Genomic DNA, 17783 nt, shown 5'->3' with positions numbered 1-17783 from the left:
TCTTGCCCAATATATATAAACTCTAAATCTGCCAGCAGTAAGCAAAAATAGGGAGAAAAACCAAGAATATAGGTTTTAAGAATAAAAGAAAAAAACATCATTTATTAAGGTTTCTAATATCTGAGAAAAGAACGAGAGTTCTGAACTGTAAAAGTAGAACAATTATATTAGTAAATATGTACCATTATTTCTGAAAAACACTGGTTTTGTGCTGTAAAGTTCTCATCACCACTGGACTCGGGCTCTCTCTGGGGCCCATCAGATTCTGCTTTACCTCCCTATAAGAACTCTTACTCTGCTTCATACTTTCCTAGATCCTTTTCTGTCCCCTCTACTAGAAGATCAATGCCTTATAAGCTCCCCATCCAACAGTGTCATGAATAATATTTGCTGGATGAATAAATAAATACAAGTCAAACAAATCAACAGTCCTCAAAAAGTTTATAATCTATTATGGTGAGATTATAAGGCAACTCCCTTGCCTATTCACCTAGTAGTGCCTCAAATCTTTCCACATCTCTCCCTTCCACCGCCATACCCTAATCCAGTTAGTTATTATTTCTCATTTTGATGACCTCAGCTTTTTCTTGCATTCAGTTTTTTCTAATCTACTACCTACCTAAATGTGTCTATATCCCCAAAACGATTCAATTATATTCCTATTGAAAGCCCACAAATCACTTTCCATTGCCCTTAGGATGACAACCAGATTTTCTTAGCATGACCCTTGATAATCTCTTCTTCGATATCTCTTCTCCAGACCTATTCTGCTTTGTCCCACTCCCAGACACTCAAGCTCTAGGCTCTCGCCAACTGGAATTTCTCTTACACATGCCCTCTCATTTCTGATCCTTTTTACAAAAAATTTTTCCTGCCAAGAATATTCTTTCTGCCTAAATCCTCTTCATCCTTTAGTGCTTATATTTAAAAATCACTGCATGGAGGAAGTGTTCCCTGGCCTCCCCAATAAGATTAGATGACCTTGCTATGTTCGCTCATTGCTCCCTGTACTTCTGCCATCATAACTGTTGCCATACTTCTTTAATCCTTTAGTTTTCAGTCTCATTCTTAAAAGACTCCAAGGCCTTTAAGGAGAGATTGTCTGTCCCCTCTCTCAATGTTAGATCAACAGCATCTAGCCCAGGACTAGGTACCTTTTGATCCTGAGTAAATATTTTTTTAATGAATGAATGAATGAATGGACAATCTCCACGTGGGGTGGGGTTATAATAGGGGAAAACATAGAAACTAATCAGTAGATTTTTGCAGTAATGAAAGAGAAAAGCAATAAAAGCCTGCAATAAATGATGGGATGGCAGTGAGAAGAGAAGCAAGTTGTGGCCACCGCATACATGATGGAGGCCGGAAGTTACAGAGACTGGAGAGAGAGAAAAGGAGAGCTAGAGAAGACGGTTCATTGCATTGATATATTTTAAAAGAAAATAGGCGAGGCCGAGGCGGGTGGATCACGAGGTGATCGAGGCCATCCTGGCTAACATGGTGAAACCCCGTCTCTACTAAAAATACAAAAAAAAAATTAGCCAGGCGTGGTGGTGGGCGCCTGTAGTCCCAGCTACTTGGGAGGCTGAGGCAAGAGAATGGCGTGAACCTGGGAGGCAGAGCTTGCAGTGAGCCGAGATTGCACCACTCCACTCCAGCCTGGGCGACAGAGCGGGGAGGCTTGGTCTCAAAAAAAAAAAAAAAAAAAAAAAAATAGGCATGCACACACACCTAATTTCAAGAAAAAGGGAAAATCTTGTTGCTTGGTTTTTAAAGTGTGGCAAGATGAAATTCTGAAGTAATTGCACAGTGTTTCCTTCAGGCATTCTTTTCCTTTCTGATTTCTTGCTTTCTGAAGTCATAGCAGAGGCAGTGGCCTTGAGTATCAAAGATCAAGCTTATTAAGATATCATTTTGTCCAAACATCTGCCTTTGCACATCAAGATTAGGCACCTAAGGGACTCACAGAACAAGATTCAGGCCATAAATGACTTGAGAGAATGTAAGATGACATGAGTACAGTGTTCTAACTTGAACAGATGTAAACATTCAGCCAGCTGTGAAGGGAATACTAAGAGGGCAGGCCTGGGGATCAGAAGCTGGGGAGCCTAGATCTCTGCTGCTGCCTCCCGAAAGTTGAGCCCCAGAACAAAGGTTTCCATAAAAAACCAAAAGAGGTTTGGGAGTAGCCACCAGAGAACAGACTTGTATCTTGCTTCTTGGGTGAGATTTAAGATGGTGGTGACAGCCACTCAAAAGCCCCCATTTCAACATCGTGCTGGCCTTCAGAGAGGAGACAAGGTGGGAACGTAATTAGGCATAGCTCATAAATGCTTCCAATGACACAAAGATATGACAGTAATAGAGCAGACAGCATATTTAGACATACATTCAGCTACAAAGATAGAGATATTCGAATCAGAAAGGAAAAAAAAAGAGAAGGCCTAAAGTAGCCACTCACCCTGAATTGTTCACCCACCTAGTGGGCAGTAAGAGAGTGTCTCTTCTTTTCCTCTGTTTCCAAGAAGAACAAAGAATTAGCTGAGCAGTTGGTGGACCTGACATGAACACATTCATAGTCAAGACAAGTAGTACATGAAAGGAATTTCATGGTCCAGTGACTAAAGAAGAATGGTAACCATGGACAGATCAGCTGTAGACATAACAGGGATACATGATCTAAGAGCAAAGAAATGTTTGTATATCAGTGGAAACCATTGGGATTGGATGCCAATGACCTGAACCACATGTCCCTTCCCCAGTGTCATATAACCATCCTGGAACCAAAGCAAAGGGAGGCAGAAAGTATCCATGACGGTATCTTGAATAGATAAATGTTTTCCCAAAAGGAACTAACAAAAAACAGAAAGTGACATGCTTCATGTTGTTTCATTTATTTTTATTTTTTTGCCATGAGAGGGTATGGGGCCAAAAGTCAACTTTAGTGCACCTATAAAGAAACTTTTCTCATATTTTTGCATGGCTGAGTCACACAATTTATGAAATATGTCCCTACCATAATAGCAATACTTTGGTTGGACACAGGTGGAATTTATGTGTTTCCAACCCATGTGGCTACCCTCTTGTAGATACATAAAGATAAAGGATATACCAAGTGTGTATATTTCAAGAGAAAAAAAAATGGTGCTCTCATTTCTTACCATTTTAATGGAAAACTTTTAACTTAAAATGCTCACCCACGTCCATATTTACATATTTAAACATGCCATGTGAAAACATTTGAAAAGTATTACTTTTATTCCTCCTCCAAATCAGAAATATTATGAGGAATCTATTATTTCTTGCTACAGTACCATTTAAAGAGCTATAATTTCCAACTAACTCCACCATAGTAGTGACTGGATACTCATGCTGGGTAAATCAGAGCATATAATTAGTGTGATATTAAATTATTATAAAAGTATATATGTGGTTATCTTGTTACATATCTGTCCTTGCATTATGTAGTTACTAGGTTATACATGTGTAATCCCATTGTGCAATGTATATACCAATTTATGAAGCATATTAACCTTGAAATTAATTATAGCATCAATATGTTTCAGATGCGTGGAATCAAATAGTCCCAGCATTTAAAACTTGCAACGACTCTAGAAATGATCCAGCTCAACAATATCCTTATACAAATGATTGAGCTGAAGCCAAGAGAAGTTAAATAATCTACACAGTCACGTTGTCTCCATTAATGCTGCAGCTAAAATGAGACCCCTGGAATGGCACTGCTCTGATAACTTTAATTAATTTCAAGGTTAATATGCTTCATAAATTGGTATATCAGTTAAGACACCTTAAGCAGCAAATAACTAAAAATACAATTGAAAATGGTTAAACGATAAGGAAAATGTATTATCTTGAATAACAGGGAGCATGAAGGTATAGTAATTCCAGGGTTAGTTAACTCTATGGTTCAATCACATCATCAAAGGCCTGGATTTCTTTCCATCTTTCTGTTCTCATCCTCAGGCTGTCCTTAGGCTGACTCCCCTTATGGTCATGGGACAACTGCAGTAGTACGTACAGGCACCTCAAGAGCTAGCACAAAAAGAAGGCAACTCTAAATGTTGCTTTATGAGAACAAAGGCTGTTTCCTGGAAGTACATCCAGAAGACTCACCTGAGTTTCTTGTTGACCAGGGCTACATCCGGTGCTCATGGAACAGGACACCCATAAGGGGCTTAGATTAATCAGGCCATTAGACAAAGAAATGTGTCCAGCTTCCCCTAAAGTATGTGGCCACTCTTAGAAATGTGGATACCTGCAAGAATTAAGACTCAAGGATGAAAGAGAAAGAAAAAGAAATAATTGGAAAGCAACCAATAGTGCCTGTCACAATTGGAGCATGTTCCTAGGTGTAAATCAAATTTGGCTCTCAACAGTACAGAGAAGATGAGTATTCCCATGATCAAATGGAAAATCCTTGATAAAGCAAAGAACTATTTCATTAATCATGTGTCCTTAATGTAAACCCAGATCATTATATATAAGATTTATTTAAAAAGCACAACTAAAAAAGCACAATTTATTCAGTTGGTTACAATCTATATTAAAATAACAAACTTTGGGAATTTTTTCCCCTAAATTATCCCTTGGTAATTAGCAACCTTATTAATTAGAAACTGTTAACACTCTGCTTCACAGATGAGAAAATTTAGACTCAGATAAATTGACATTTGTGATTCTCAAAGTATGGTCTCTGGATCAACAGTATTAACACCATCTGGAAACATTAAAAATGCAAATTTGGGGCTCTGTCTCAGACCCACTCAATCAGAATCTTTGAGAACGGCGCCTTGTAATCCACGGCTCAGCAAGCCTTCCAGGTGATTCTAATACACTAACAAGTTTAAGAACCACTGCCCCAAATAGCAATTGGATTTGAACACAGATTGTCTCATTTCCACAGCCTGTTCATTTAATCAGTTTGCTAAACTGCCTCCCAGTAAACACAGAGATGCCTAAATAAAACAAATAATGAGAGAATGTATTATACTTCTCTCCATCATAAAAAAGAAAAATGATGGGCTGGGTAGAAAATCAGACTAAAGTAGAAGAAAACAGTACCATGTACTGTATCCATATTTCACTATTGATCCTGTTTGTTGCCATCATAAACATTATCCATATTAATTATTAAGAAAGGGGTAAAGAGTAGTAACCAACTTAGCCACCCCATGACCTGATTGCTCTGGCCTTACTCTAGGGCATCAGGTTGAGAGGTGTGGAGGGTAGAATTCTTAAGCAAACTAGGCCCTTCAATTAACGGAAGAACTTCTTTTGATAATTTTATATTTAAATGATCTGATGCAGAATCAGATGAAAGTAATGAATCATGAGACAGCCGTGGGTTACTTGAATAGATATTTTTATAATAATTACAGGCACACACGACACCAAATTCTTGAAATTATATTGCCTTGTGTTACAAAGAGCTTATTCTTCCTATAATGGCATCTTGATAGAATGTGGGTGGGCTAAATAGTTCCCAGGGCATTAGCAAAGCAATGACATAAAGTCATTGTTTTATTTTCTGTAGCTTCTCTGGATAGCTTGAGGGAAATTATGTGACTACTCTACAAATGAGGGGTAACTGTGAATTCCAGAGAAATTAGTCAAGGGATCGCATGACATCATAAACTAAGAAAGGACAGAGTTTGAGTCCTATTTCATGCAATCAGGACCCTGCAGTCTATTTTCTTTATACTTTGCAGATGTCTCCTCTGTGAGCTATATAATTATTTTGGCTAAAGTTGCACTCTTCTTACTTTTTCATCCTTTCCATTTTCACTCTGAAATTAGGAGAAGTAAACACTCTTTTTAATACTTAATATTACATACAAAAACATCAAATTGAGAGTTTAGGTGTATACATAAGCAACCATTTAGGTTTCATTTAATTGCACATTATCTGCTTATCTGAAAACCAAACTGATGTCTATGCAGTGTGATTAGCAACAGCCTGGACGTGGTAGCTCCACATTCACAAGTGACTCTGAGTAAACTACAAAACGCCCTTAAGCCCCACTTAACCCAGTAACTGACTCACAGATAGTAACCAATATGTGTGTATTACGGTTTTTGTTCTTTTCTCATTGCTCATTGTCATGGTAAAAATAATTTGAAAAATATACAGTTGGCATGCATTTTAAAAAGTTTTTGGACAAATAATTCTCTCAGAAGTTCTGTCACTTCTAGAAAATTTTTAGAAGAGTCTTTGACTTTTAACAAAAATGTTAAGTGTCAGAGCAAAAGTTGTATATTAGTCACCACGTACTCAAGAACGAGTATAGTATATAAGGTTTAAAAAAAGTGAACAACTAAATTAGCTTATCTGAAATTACTTGCTTTTGAGGAACTGTACTAGAATACTCTTTTATGTCTTAAATATAGAATCACAGATTTTCTTTGTAGTTGTAGATCTAGATGTTTCTTTTTGCCAATTTTTTTTTTTTTTTTTTTTTTTTTGAGACAGAGTTTCACTCTTTTCGCCCAGGCTGGAGTACAATGGCACGATCTCAGCTCTCTGCAATCTCCGCCTCCCAAGCTCAAGAAATTCTCCTGCCTCAGCCTCCCGAGTAGCTGGGATTACAGGCACGGGCCACTACGCAAGGCTAATAATCTATTTTTAGTAGAGATGGCGTTCACCATGTTGGCCAGACTCCTGACTTCAGGTGATCCACCTGCCTCAGCCTCCCAAAGTGCTAGGATTACAGGTGTGAGCCACAGTGCCCAGCTTGCCAAATGTTTTCTAAGCAAGGTATGTTAATTTTCTTTTTCTTTTTTTTTTTTTTTTTTTGAGACGGAATGTCGCTCTGTCAACAGGCTGTAATGCAGTGGCGCAATCTTGGCTCACTGCAATCTCTGCCTCCCAGGTTCAAGTGATTCCCCTGCCTCAGCCTCCCAAGTAGCTGGAACCACAGGTGTGCACCACCACACCCAGCTAATTTTTTGTATTTTATGTAGAGATGGGGTTTCACCATGTTGGCCAGGATTGTCTCAGTCTCCTGACCTTGTGATCTGCCTCAGCCTCCCAAAATGCTGGGATTACAGGCATGAGCCACTGCGCTCGGCCTGCTTTTTAAAATTGTAGCATTTTGCAACATTTTTTATTTTATGAAGACCTGAAATGGAAAACACTCCAAAGATAACAATGACATTACAAGTGAATTTTTAACCAGCATACTGGCTAACTCTAGATAAGCCTTGTATGCCTAGACCTAGCCAGCTTGGTGTTTAGAATTAGGCTGAGATTGTAGGTTCTACTTTATATCCCTAATTACTTCTCTCCCCCCAGATTGGCAAACTCATTTAGTCTAAAATGTCAACCTTGGCAATGAATGAGGTGGGAGGGTTTGAAAAGCTCCGTGGTCACAGCCAAAATGCTGGCTCAAAGAGTTTGTACTTTTTCAATCACTCGGGATTTTTACACTGTGCATTTAAGGTTAGGACATTTTAAAAACAAAACCAGGTTGTTTTCTTTTCTAAGGATTACATGAGGGGTATTATAAATACTTAACCATGGTAACTGTGGGTTCTCAACCAATGTGCCAAGGATTCGTTTTAGGCTGAAATGATTTTGTGAAGTATCATCACAATGATGAATATTAATCACCTCTACTTAAAATAAAGAATGTCATGAAATTAACTGTGATATTTAAGCTTAAGTTCTTTAAAAACTTTTCTAGATATTCACTGGAACTCATCAGAATGAATCAAATAAATTCAACAAATTCAACAAGATTGATGTGATGGTTAATTTTCTGGGTCAACTTGACCAGCCATGGGGCACGCAGATATTTGGTTAAACATTATTTCTGGGTATGTCTGTGAGTGTGTTTCTAGATGAGCATTTGAGTCTGAGTACAGCAGACTGCCCTGCCTAATGCGGGTGGGCATGAATAGAACAAAAAGGCAGAGAAAGACACAATTTGTTTTTACTACCTGACTGTTTGAGCTGGGACATCAGTCTTTTCTTGCCCTTGGACTGGATTTATACCATCGGCACTCCTGGTTCCCAGGCCTTCGGATTTGGGCAGTGTTTATGCCGTTAGCAGTCTTGGTTCCCAGGCCTTCAGATTTGGACAGGGCTCACACCATCAGCACTCCTGATTCCCAGACCTTTAGATTTGGACAGGGTTTACACCATCAGCACACTCCTCGTTCCCAGGTCTTTGGATTTAGACAGAGCTTACACCATCAGCACTCCCGGTTCTCAGGCCTTTGGATTTGGAGAGGGTTTACGCCATCAGCACTCCTGGTTCCCAGGTTTTCCTGGGTCCCCGTCTTGCAGACAGCAGAGTTTAGGACTTCTCAGCCTCCATAATTATGTGAGCCAGTTACTTATAATAAGGGCTACTACTTATTATATCTAATAGTTCCAACTTTTAACTTCATAGTTAACTAATAAGTAGTTCACTTTCATTTTAATTAATGCATTCATTTTTCCTAATACAAAAAAAGTATATTTTTTTCTTAATACAAAAAGCAGAAAGTAAAAACTCATAATCCCTCTGTCTGGAGGTGACATTTATTAACATGTTTTTATACTAACACCGATACATATACATCTTTAATGGAAACAGAATCTTACATAGATGCTTACATTTAGAGGTTTATCAATGCCTTTTTTGTAAACTTTTATTGAAGTATTGACATACATACAAAAAAGTGTACAATTCGAAGTAAACATACCCATGTATATTTCAAGAAATAGAACACTGCCAGTATCCACGAAGCCCTGGCAGGCCTACTCTCCATTACTACCCTCCCCCAAGAGTAGTTCTCAACCAAACATGTAACATCATAAATTTCCTTTGTGTGTTTCAGACTTTTGTACAGTTGGAATCATGCACTGTGTATTCTTACATACCTCACTTTTTTCTTTGCTCGATATTTTGTTTGTGAGTTTATCTAGTTGCTGTGTGAGGTTGCAGTTGATTTCTTTCTATTATGGTATAGAATTCCATTGTTGTACCTACTGTTTTTAACTGATGGTTTACCTAATTACAGTATCTCCATGGAAATACATATTCAACAAACATTTTTCAGGTACCTATTATATTCCTCATTCTGTACTACATATTCTAAATGAATATTACTCATTCACTCTGAATATCTAGTACACAATATTATCTTAAATCTCTGTAATATTTTTTTCACTATATAAATGAACCATTCATTTTGTTTTTAATGATCCTTAAATGTGGTAAAGAAAAAAAAATGTTGTGCTTCCATATTTAGAATTGTAGAAAGGAATTTGTGATTCAGTGAAAAAACTACATTGTCTAGACCCTAAAGGATACCCTACAGGGCTATCTGATCAAGATTCCATGGACATGATTTTACAACTCTATAAATTGTAAGAAACTTACAGCAAAAAAAAAAAAAAAATCTAATCTATAGACAAGCAAATTCCGTCCTACTGGAGATAAACAAATGACTTCCCTCTCCATATATATATATATATTTATATATATATTTATATATATTTATTTTCCATTGCACTTACACTCCAAAATTCCTGTCTATAAATGTGCCTGTTAAGTTTCTCTGTTGAGTTAATTATAACATTTGCCTCCATTAATTCATTTATTTTTGTATCTGTAGGACAGTCATGATTTTCTTTTTCTGAAAATCCTCTTTTCACAGAATTGTACAGCTTCCTTCAGTAACAAATTACTTAAATGATGCTACAAAATGTACAAAGACTTTTCTTAATTCTAAAAATAAAGTAACTGCCTGAAGGTAGGGTGCAGGGGATCTGTTTAACCTTGCTGGCTTAAATATTTTTCCTATTTCATGGTCTATCATGGTTGGTTGAAATCAATTGGAATATCTTCCACCTATTACCTGCAGAATTCAAACAAGTCACACATTGAATTTTTCACCTGAGATATTTCACCCATTCTTTCTTGCCTGATGCACATTCCACTTCACATCATTGTATATTGATTACTCCCTGGGTCAGGAATTCAATCTCAGATTCTATCAGCCCTCCCCATTACTATGAATGGAATTTTCTTGGTTTCTTCTCTGATGAGACTCATTCCAGTCATTGTTTGTTTATTATATGCTTCCCATGTTAAATACTCTAGATCTGTCCCAGCACGGAGCTTGGCATACAGTAACCATTTAACACTATTTTAGGACTGGATGAATAAATGTTAACATTGTGCTAGAGTCTGAACGTGTCCCTTCCAAAATTCATGTTGAAATTTAATCCCCATTGTGGTGGCAGAAAGAGGTGGGCTCTTTAGGGGAGGGATTGAGTCATAAGGGTTCCACCCTCATGAATGGATTACTGCCTTAAAAGGGCTGGCGGGAATCAGCTTAGGGCCTCTTTTGCCCTTCCACCATGTGAAGACACAGCCTTTCTCTCCTCTAGAAAATGGAGCAACAAAGCGCCATCTTGTTGGATGAAGCAGAGTGACAGGGCCCTCACCAGACACTGAAACTGCTAGCACCTTGATCCTGGGCTTCCCTGCCTTCAAATCCATGAGAATATTAATTTCTGTTGTTTATAAATTGCCCAGCTTAATGTATTTTCTTACAGAAGACACATTACTACCAATTTGTTTTTCTGCCAACACCAGTTATTAGATATGGAAGATTGTATAAAGATTTCTAGAATATGGCAAGTGAGTTCGTGAAAAGTTTCTAAAATAAATTTGTGAATGTTCAGTTAATGTAGCAAACACATATAAAAATAAATCAAAATATTATTAACAGTGAAAGAAAAGCCTAGCCATAATCACTTTTAATTCAGTATTTAAAAGCTATCAAGTCCACCAAATACTTGTATTCTGAAACTTTAATATGAACATAGGGTTGCTTATTTCTTCTCATAAGTTTATTGGTGAAAATGCAGCAGATATATTAAAAGTGTTACTTAATATGTCAGAGTAATGTGCGGGGTAGGATGGTCTATATATCACAAGCTCATAGGAAGGAACCTTCCATAGGTATACTCTTTGACCAATAATTGGTGGCCTCCTGAAGGGGATCAAAGCAACTCTGCCTTCAGTTTCAATTCCCAACTTCAAGAGGTTGGATGGTTTCTGTCCCCTCTTTGTCACTGACCAACAAAAACTGCCTTAACTTTTCCTGAACCTTCACAAAGCAAAGCCAAGAGTGTCTTTAAAGGCCTGACTTGAAAACTAAATCAAAATAGAGTCAAAAAAATCAGAGAGACCCATGACAATTCTCAGTTTCAAAGGTCTCAGTTTCAAAGATCTTTATTTTCTTCATTCTGATCTGTATGTCTGGGTAAACAGACATCTACTTAAGGATCCTGCCTCTACCTTCCATTCCCATAAGGCAAGCCTTTAACACATGATCATGCCTTCTCCCTTAATCACTTCTTAATGTGTTGAGAACTTTTGTTCTTTCTGGATAAAACTGGCAAGAAATTTTTCTTAATTGCATTTAAATATTCATCCAGAAGGGTGAGAAACCCTGATAGGCTACAACAGGGGTCAATAAACTTTTTCTGCAAAGGGCCAGACAATAAGTATATTTTTATCTTTGCAGGCCATACAGTTCTGTCACAACTACCTGTAGCATGAAAGCAGCCACAGACAGTATGTTAATAAAGAGACATGACTTTGTTCCAATAAAATTTCATTTACAAAATTAGCGTTCCAGATTTGGCCTATGGGCTATGGTTTGCCAATTCCTGAGCAAGAAGGCTTTAGAAACCAAAAACCTTGGTTCAACAGATAGGTAGGTAGACATATAATTATGAAAATATACAAGATGTATTTATTACACCTTGTGACCTGAGCCACCCTGATGGATGTGAGTAGCTGCATATGTTTATGGAGTGGGGGGCATGCAGTGACATTTACCCCACTGCTCTCAATTAAGACTGTAACAAAAACAAATCTCTTACTAAATTCTGTCACACTTAGATTTATTAGCAAGTAGGCACATGCAACCTTGACAAAATCCAACGTCTATGTCATTTTGGCACTCAATAAAAAGAAAGAAATATTCTCAAGACTTCACCTGAAACAAACGTGATAATTTTACAGCTGCCGGATGCAAATGATCATCTATTAAAGTTAGGAGACCAAAAACCCTCCAAATCAGTGGTGGGACATAGGATTATTTGAAAATCAAGATGACCAATTGATTTGCGTGACAAAATTATGCCTGGGGCAAGGGTGGAGGTAATGGGGATAGGTGTTTCTACATTATCTTGAATACTGCTAAATTCACCAATGAAAGATTATTTCAGATACCTAGTTTGCTAATTAGTAAGGTTGGTGCAAAAATAATTGCAGTTTTTGCCATTAAAAGTAATGGTAAATCCTTACTTTTGCAGCAACCTAATAACAATCCACTAATTTTTATCATTGATAACCAATTTCCAACTTTCATTATGCTAATTAGCTAAGTTCCTGGTGTACATTGGTTCTGAGAAGAGTGAAAGCACTTACAACTCTTTAGTGATTTATAGACATCATAACTCCCATTTTTTTAAACTGGCTTTTTCCATTTAGGACACACTATAGCTAGATGGGTTCTATTTGAGTTTACCCACTGGTAGAATCTTAAAGTACCCCCAAGGGCAGGCTGGGAATGAAAAAGGACCAAACCCAGGGAGGAGAAGGTGGTATCGTAAGTGTGGCAAAACCCGCCCAGGACCAGGCCTGTTTGGGAGGATACAAAGGGGGATTCCAATCTAGAGGAACAAAACTAGATTGTGCTTTCTGATACACAGAGTGGAGATGGGGAGGTGCATGTTTATTCCAGGAAATCTATTCCAATAGAAAAAGAACATCCAGGGCAGGGTTTGAGCAGAACAAAGTGGGCTGCTAGTGCCAGGAAATCAGGTGGCTCCTGGAGAGATTCTGTGAGACAGAGTGTGTAAGGAATAGAAATGAGAGAAACTGGCATCTAGAAGAGGCAGGAGGCAGCTGTCTCTCAAGTGAAGAGAGGAAGAAGAACAACTGAAGACAAAGTGCTCTTGGTATAGGGTCAGCTGCCTTCTCCCTGGTCTAGGTGTGGAGCAAAGAAACTTGCTAGGCCCTTAAATTTGATTTACATGAGCTAGACTTGGATCAGACAGGCTCTGCCAAGCACAGGAAAAAAAAAAAAAAAAAAAAGATGACTACAGACTTTGAAGATAATTTATTCTGAGTTAAGGAGATTAAAAACGAGGTCATGCCAGGTAGAATTGAGGGCTCAATAGCTTTCACAAGGACATCTTCAAATCTTCATTTCTCCCCCAACTTCTTTAAATCTGTCCATTGTGTTAACCACTCTGCTTAGGTCACATCTGAGGTAACTCAATGTTTGCAGTACTCCAAGACTGCTTTCAAAGTGTGTTGACAGCTTTAAGGGTTTGCCACTCTAAGAAAGGACCCAGTTGGTCATTTATGGATGGCAATTCTAGAAAGTAGTTTTCCTTGCATAAGCCATAATCAAAACTTGGCAAACCCCAGTACTACACAAATACTACAGTTATAAAAAGAATCCCAAAAGCACTTACTTCAAACAATGTTTCATGCAGTAAAACTCAAGTGCAATGAAAAATTTTGGACATTTTGTTGAAGGTATTTGTAACTCTATTTGAACTGAGTATAATACACACCACCAAACAAATAGGAAGTGAACAGATCATCTAACAATGCATTCTTTAGGTGATGACTTTTTAAAATAAACATTAAAAATTTCAAAAATACACATATAGAAATAATAATACAATAAACCTCCATGGTCCCAGCACCCAGATCCAACAATTATTCAAGATTTTATTCACTTATTGTGTCTATCCTTTTTTCTTTTTGTTGAAGTTGGTGACATGTTTTTGAGACTAAAAGTAGAGTCAATATGTGTCAATATTTAGAATTAGTTGTTTTTCTGAATGTGTCTCTTAAGAAAGCACTTCAATGCTTTTTTATTTGTTCACCTACTTTGAACCGCTTGCAACAAACGTTGAATGCCTGCTTCGTGAAAAGCTCAATGTGCTTGAAATTCTTCTGTCTTCAGTTCTTAAAAGTGTCAAAGCTGTTCTGGGAATGTCAAACATCTTTCTGGATTCCTTTATCTCCTTGTATACATGGCTTACTCATGGCAGGAAAACAGAAAGTAATATAGCAATATAGCCATGTTGTGTAGATAATATGCCAGCATATTGGGACTTAATTTCTGTTTAAGAGCATTTGCTTTCTACCATTTTCTTCCAAAGCAGTATTGTGTTGTTTTAATAATGTTAAATTAGGGCAATAAAAGATATTGCCGATTATTGTGTATTTTGTTTGCATATAACTGTGCCTTGTGCCTACAGAAAAGGAGCTAATAGTTAGAAGCCACAAATGTAACCACAGTTTGGAATAAAATAATCCCCAGCTCTTCCTAACTGCTTAGGACCTGGTCCAGGATCCATGTTGCCCCCTCCTGTGGTTTGCTCCACTTTGAGAGTTGCGCCTGCTGATACTGCTGGAGTTGAGAGTCTGTCAGCATCCCCAGTCTGACCTCTTTATTCTTGGGTTTGTAACTCAGCTGCTTAAATTTGCCCTTAGCTAGAACTTAACAGAGAGTTTTAACCTGAGAAACACAGCATGACTTTACATGTCTGTGATCGTCATATTTATATTTTTTCCTCTTTACAATAAGTTCACTAACAATATATATGTGCATGACAACTTCACTCTTTCAGAGCAATGTCAAAAATTTTGGAGAATTTGCTCTCAAGTTGGTTGAGTTTTACAACTACATTAATAATATAATTTAAGAAAGCCTTTGCTTTAAAGAGGAAACTCTAACTCATAAGACCAGGAAATTGGAGACTTTAAAAAATAAATTTTAAAAATAGAAAATGAAGTAGTGACTTCTGAGAATTTGAAAATGAGCTCTTATTCATCTGGTATTTCACTATGCCTGTTTATCATAAGAGCTCTTTGAAATTGGGTATAATGACATTAAATAACCAAAATTGAGACAAACATTCTATATAGGATTGTTATGGGTTGCCTCTAATGTGGTAATAGATGTCATTTTTAAAATGCAACTGTACGGTCTAGATGAAAGACGGTGACTCCTAACACATTGGTTACAGACAATTGAATATTACAGCTGTCTTTTCTCCTGACTTGCTTCTATCATTTTATAGAATGCAACCAGTGTTCGATTGGCATGGAATTATTCCAGGATCAAGGAAAGCTCTCATTCAGAAAACTCTGGCATTCACTCTGAAATAGGTAATAAATCTACACGATTAAAGATATACTTGCCCCTACTGTGGGGAAAAAAAGAAAAAGAACCCTTATAAACACGTTTCTGAAATCTGGTGGGTCTCTCTGAGTTTAAAAGTGTACTGAACTTCTTTTTTTCTTTTGTTTTTGAGACAGGGTCTGCCTCTGTTGCCCAGGCTGGAGTACAGTGGTACAATATCAACTGTAACCTCCACCTCCTGGGTTCAAGCGGTTATTGTGCCTCAGCCTCCTGGGTAGCTGGAATTACAGGCAAGCACCGCCAAGCCCGGCTAAATTTTTGTATTTTTAGTAGAGATAGAGTTTCATCACGTTGGCCAGGCTGGTCTCGAACTCCTGACCTCAAGTGATATGCCCGCCTTGGCCTCCCAAAGTGCTGGAATTACAGGTATGAGCCACTGTACCCAACCGGCTGTACTCAGTTTCTCTAGACCACAGTCTCCTTTTCTGCCAAATGGGGATTCTAATCTCTCACAGAGTTCTTATTAAAGGCAAATGTGCTAATATGAAGAAAGAGCCTAACTAGGACCCTGTACACAGAAAGTGCTCAACAAATGTCAGTCACTGCTGTTTTGAATGGATGACACATTAACTTTAGGATTCCATTTCACCGTAGTAAGTGGTCTCTTTTCTGTTTAATGGTTTTACTCCTTCCTAGATTATTATCATTGGCTCCTGAATAAATGGAAGTTTTCTAATGTCTTCCCTGTTGGAAGCTCATGCCTTGTAGTACTCAAAAGATCAAACCTGAATGTTAAATTGCCTACAAGTTTTTCATCTTCTGCAACAAAAGTAAAGAATCTTACTTTCTATATATACTGTCAGATGGAGAGAAAATAATAGCCTCCTGAAGATAAAATTTTTTAACCCATATAATATACTTGCTACATCAAAGTCTGATTTTTCCAGAAAATTTTGAAGTTTTTTTAGCCCTCTCAATATTAGCTGACATTTGAAAGAGATTAATCTATTGGCAGTGAGTTCTTCTTAACACATATTTTATGCCAGCCTTTATTTTCAATAGATTTTTAAAACCATTTGATGATCAATTCTACGTTTTGCTTTGGTTATATTTGAAGAGAGTTTTTCATATTTAAAGCTAATGATTGTCCACCTACAAATGATGTATAACACTGCTCTTGCCAGTGATAGTTTAATAATTAACAGCTATGTATTGAATATTTACACTCACCCATGTGCCCACATCCAGATTGACGTTTTGCCGTAGTTAATTCAAATCTCTTTTCTCCCTCACCATTTGTAAACGCTACCCTGAAGCTGGTTATATCATCATCATGCCTGCTTTAATAGTTCTTATATACTACATGATACTTTTACAAATACCATGATAATAAGTAATACAAGACAGGGCACCCAGTTTTCAGAAGCATCAAAAGAATGGTACTCACAGTACCACTTAGTTCAGTACCATTGTACTAAGAAGCTCCAAAGTGTTGTAGGCTTAGTAGTTCATGGAAGATGTGTTGTGCTGGGCCTTTAGTGGAAGCAAGTCTGAGATGGCCAAGGTGGATGGTAGATGGCATTCCAAATGGAGGAAAAATGGGAGCGGAGGCACAAGTGTAGAAATATAGATCACGCGTTCACTTCATTGTCTATTTCCTGCCTCATGAAAATATAATTAATTTGTGTTGAATTAAGTTCTTATATTGCATCCTGCACTGTTCTGGGTGCTATAGAAATAACAAAAGGTTTATACTGCAATCTCCTGAATGTAATTGCATTAAACCTATACATTAATGTGAGACAAACTAATGAATCTGCATCATTTAGCAACTCTTCTTCCCCTAATCCTGAACTACTGTTTGGCTTTCTATCTATTCAGTTATTTCGTATTACTTAGAATAGTTTTTTTTTTATCACTTTCTGGATAGAAGTTTCTTAGAAATGCAATTCCGAGAAGATTTGTGGTTTTCATTTTACCATCAACGAAATTTCTTTTTTCTGACTGTATTTTCTAACTGCATAATATTTGTGTAATAGAATTCTCTAGGTATTTAGATATTTACCTTGTATTTAGGCACTTAGCTGAGTCTTACAAATCACAAAGAACTTTCAGCTAATTATTTTTGACATTTCTAGGTAATAATCCTCTTTTGTATTAGTTATACTTTTTATCTTTGTTTCATGTCTTATTGTGTAGGTCAAAATTTCTAGAACTGTAACAAGGAATACTGACGAAAATGAGCAGCCTTATTTTACTCCAGTTTGAAGAAATGCCTCAAGTGTTAAATATTTAGATATTATAATGGCTATTGGTTAGAAATAGATTCTCATGTAAAAGAAAAATTCTACCATTCCATCACCTACATTTGTGCTCAGACATCACCGTCATGTAAAACAAGGTATCCTTGAACCTCACAATGCAGGCCCCTGAGACATGCTGCCCCGGAAGAAAAGTGGTTCTTCCTACCTCTCCATAAAAGGTCCTCCCATTTCTTGACCAAGGTAGGAATTTTCAGTTTTTTGAGAGGGAAAACTTGTCCCTACTTAAATCAAAAGGATGAGATAGGTCTCCACAGTACCACA

Source organism: Symphalangus syndactylus, chromosome 11, assembly GCF_028878055.3.
Source record: "Symphalangus syndactylus isolate Jambi chromosome 11, NHGRI_mSymSyn1-v2.1_pri, whole genome shotgun sequence".
Taxonomy (NCBI): domain Eukaryota; kingdom Metazoa; phylum Chordata; class Mammalia; order Primates; family Hylobatidae; genus Symphalangus; species Symphalangus syndactylus.
The sequence above is the reverse complement of the archived record's forward strand: the minus strand, read 5'-3'. Positions refer to the sequence as shown.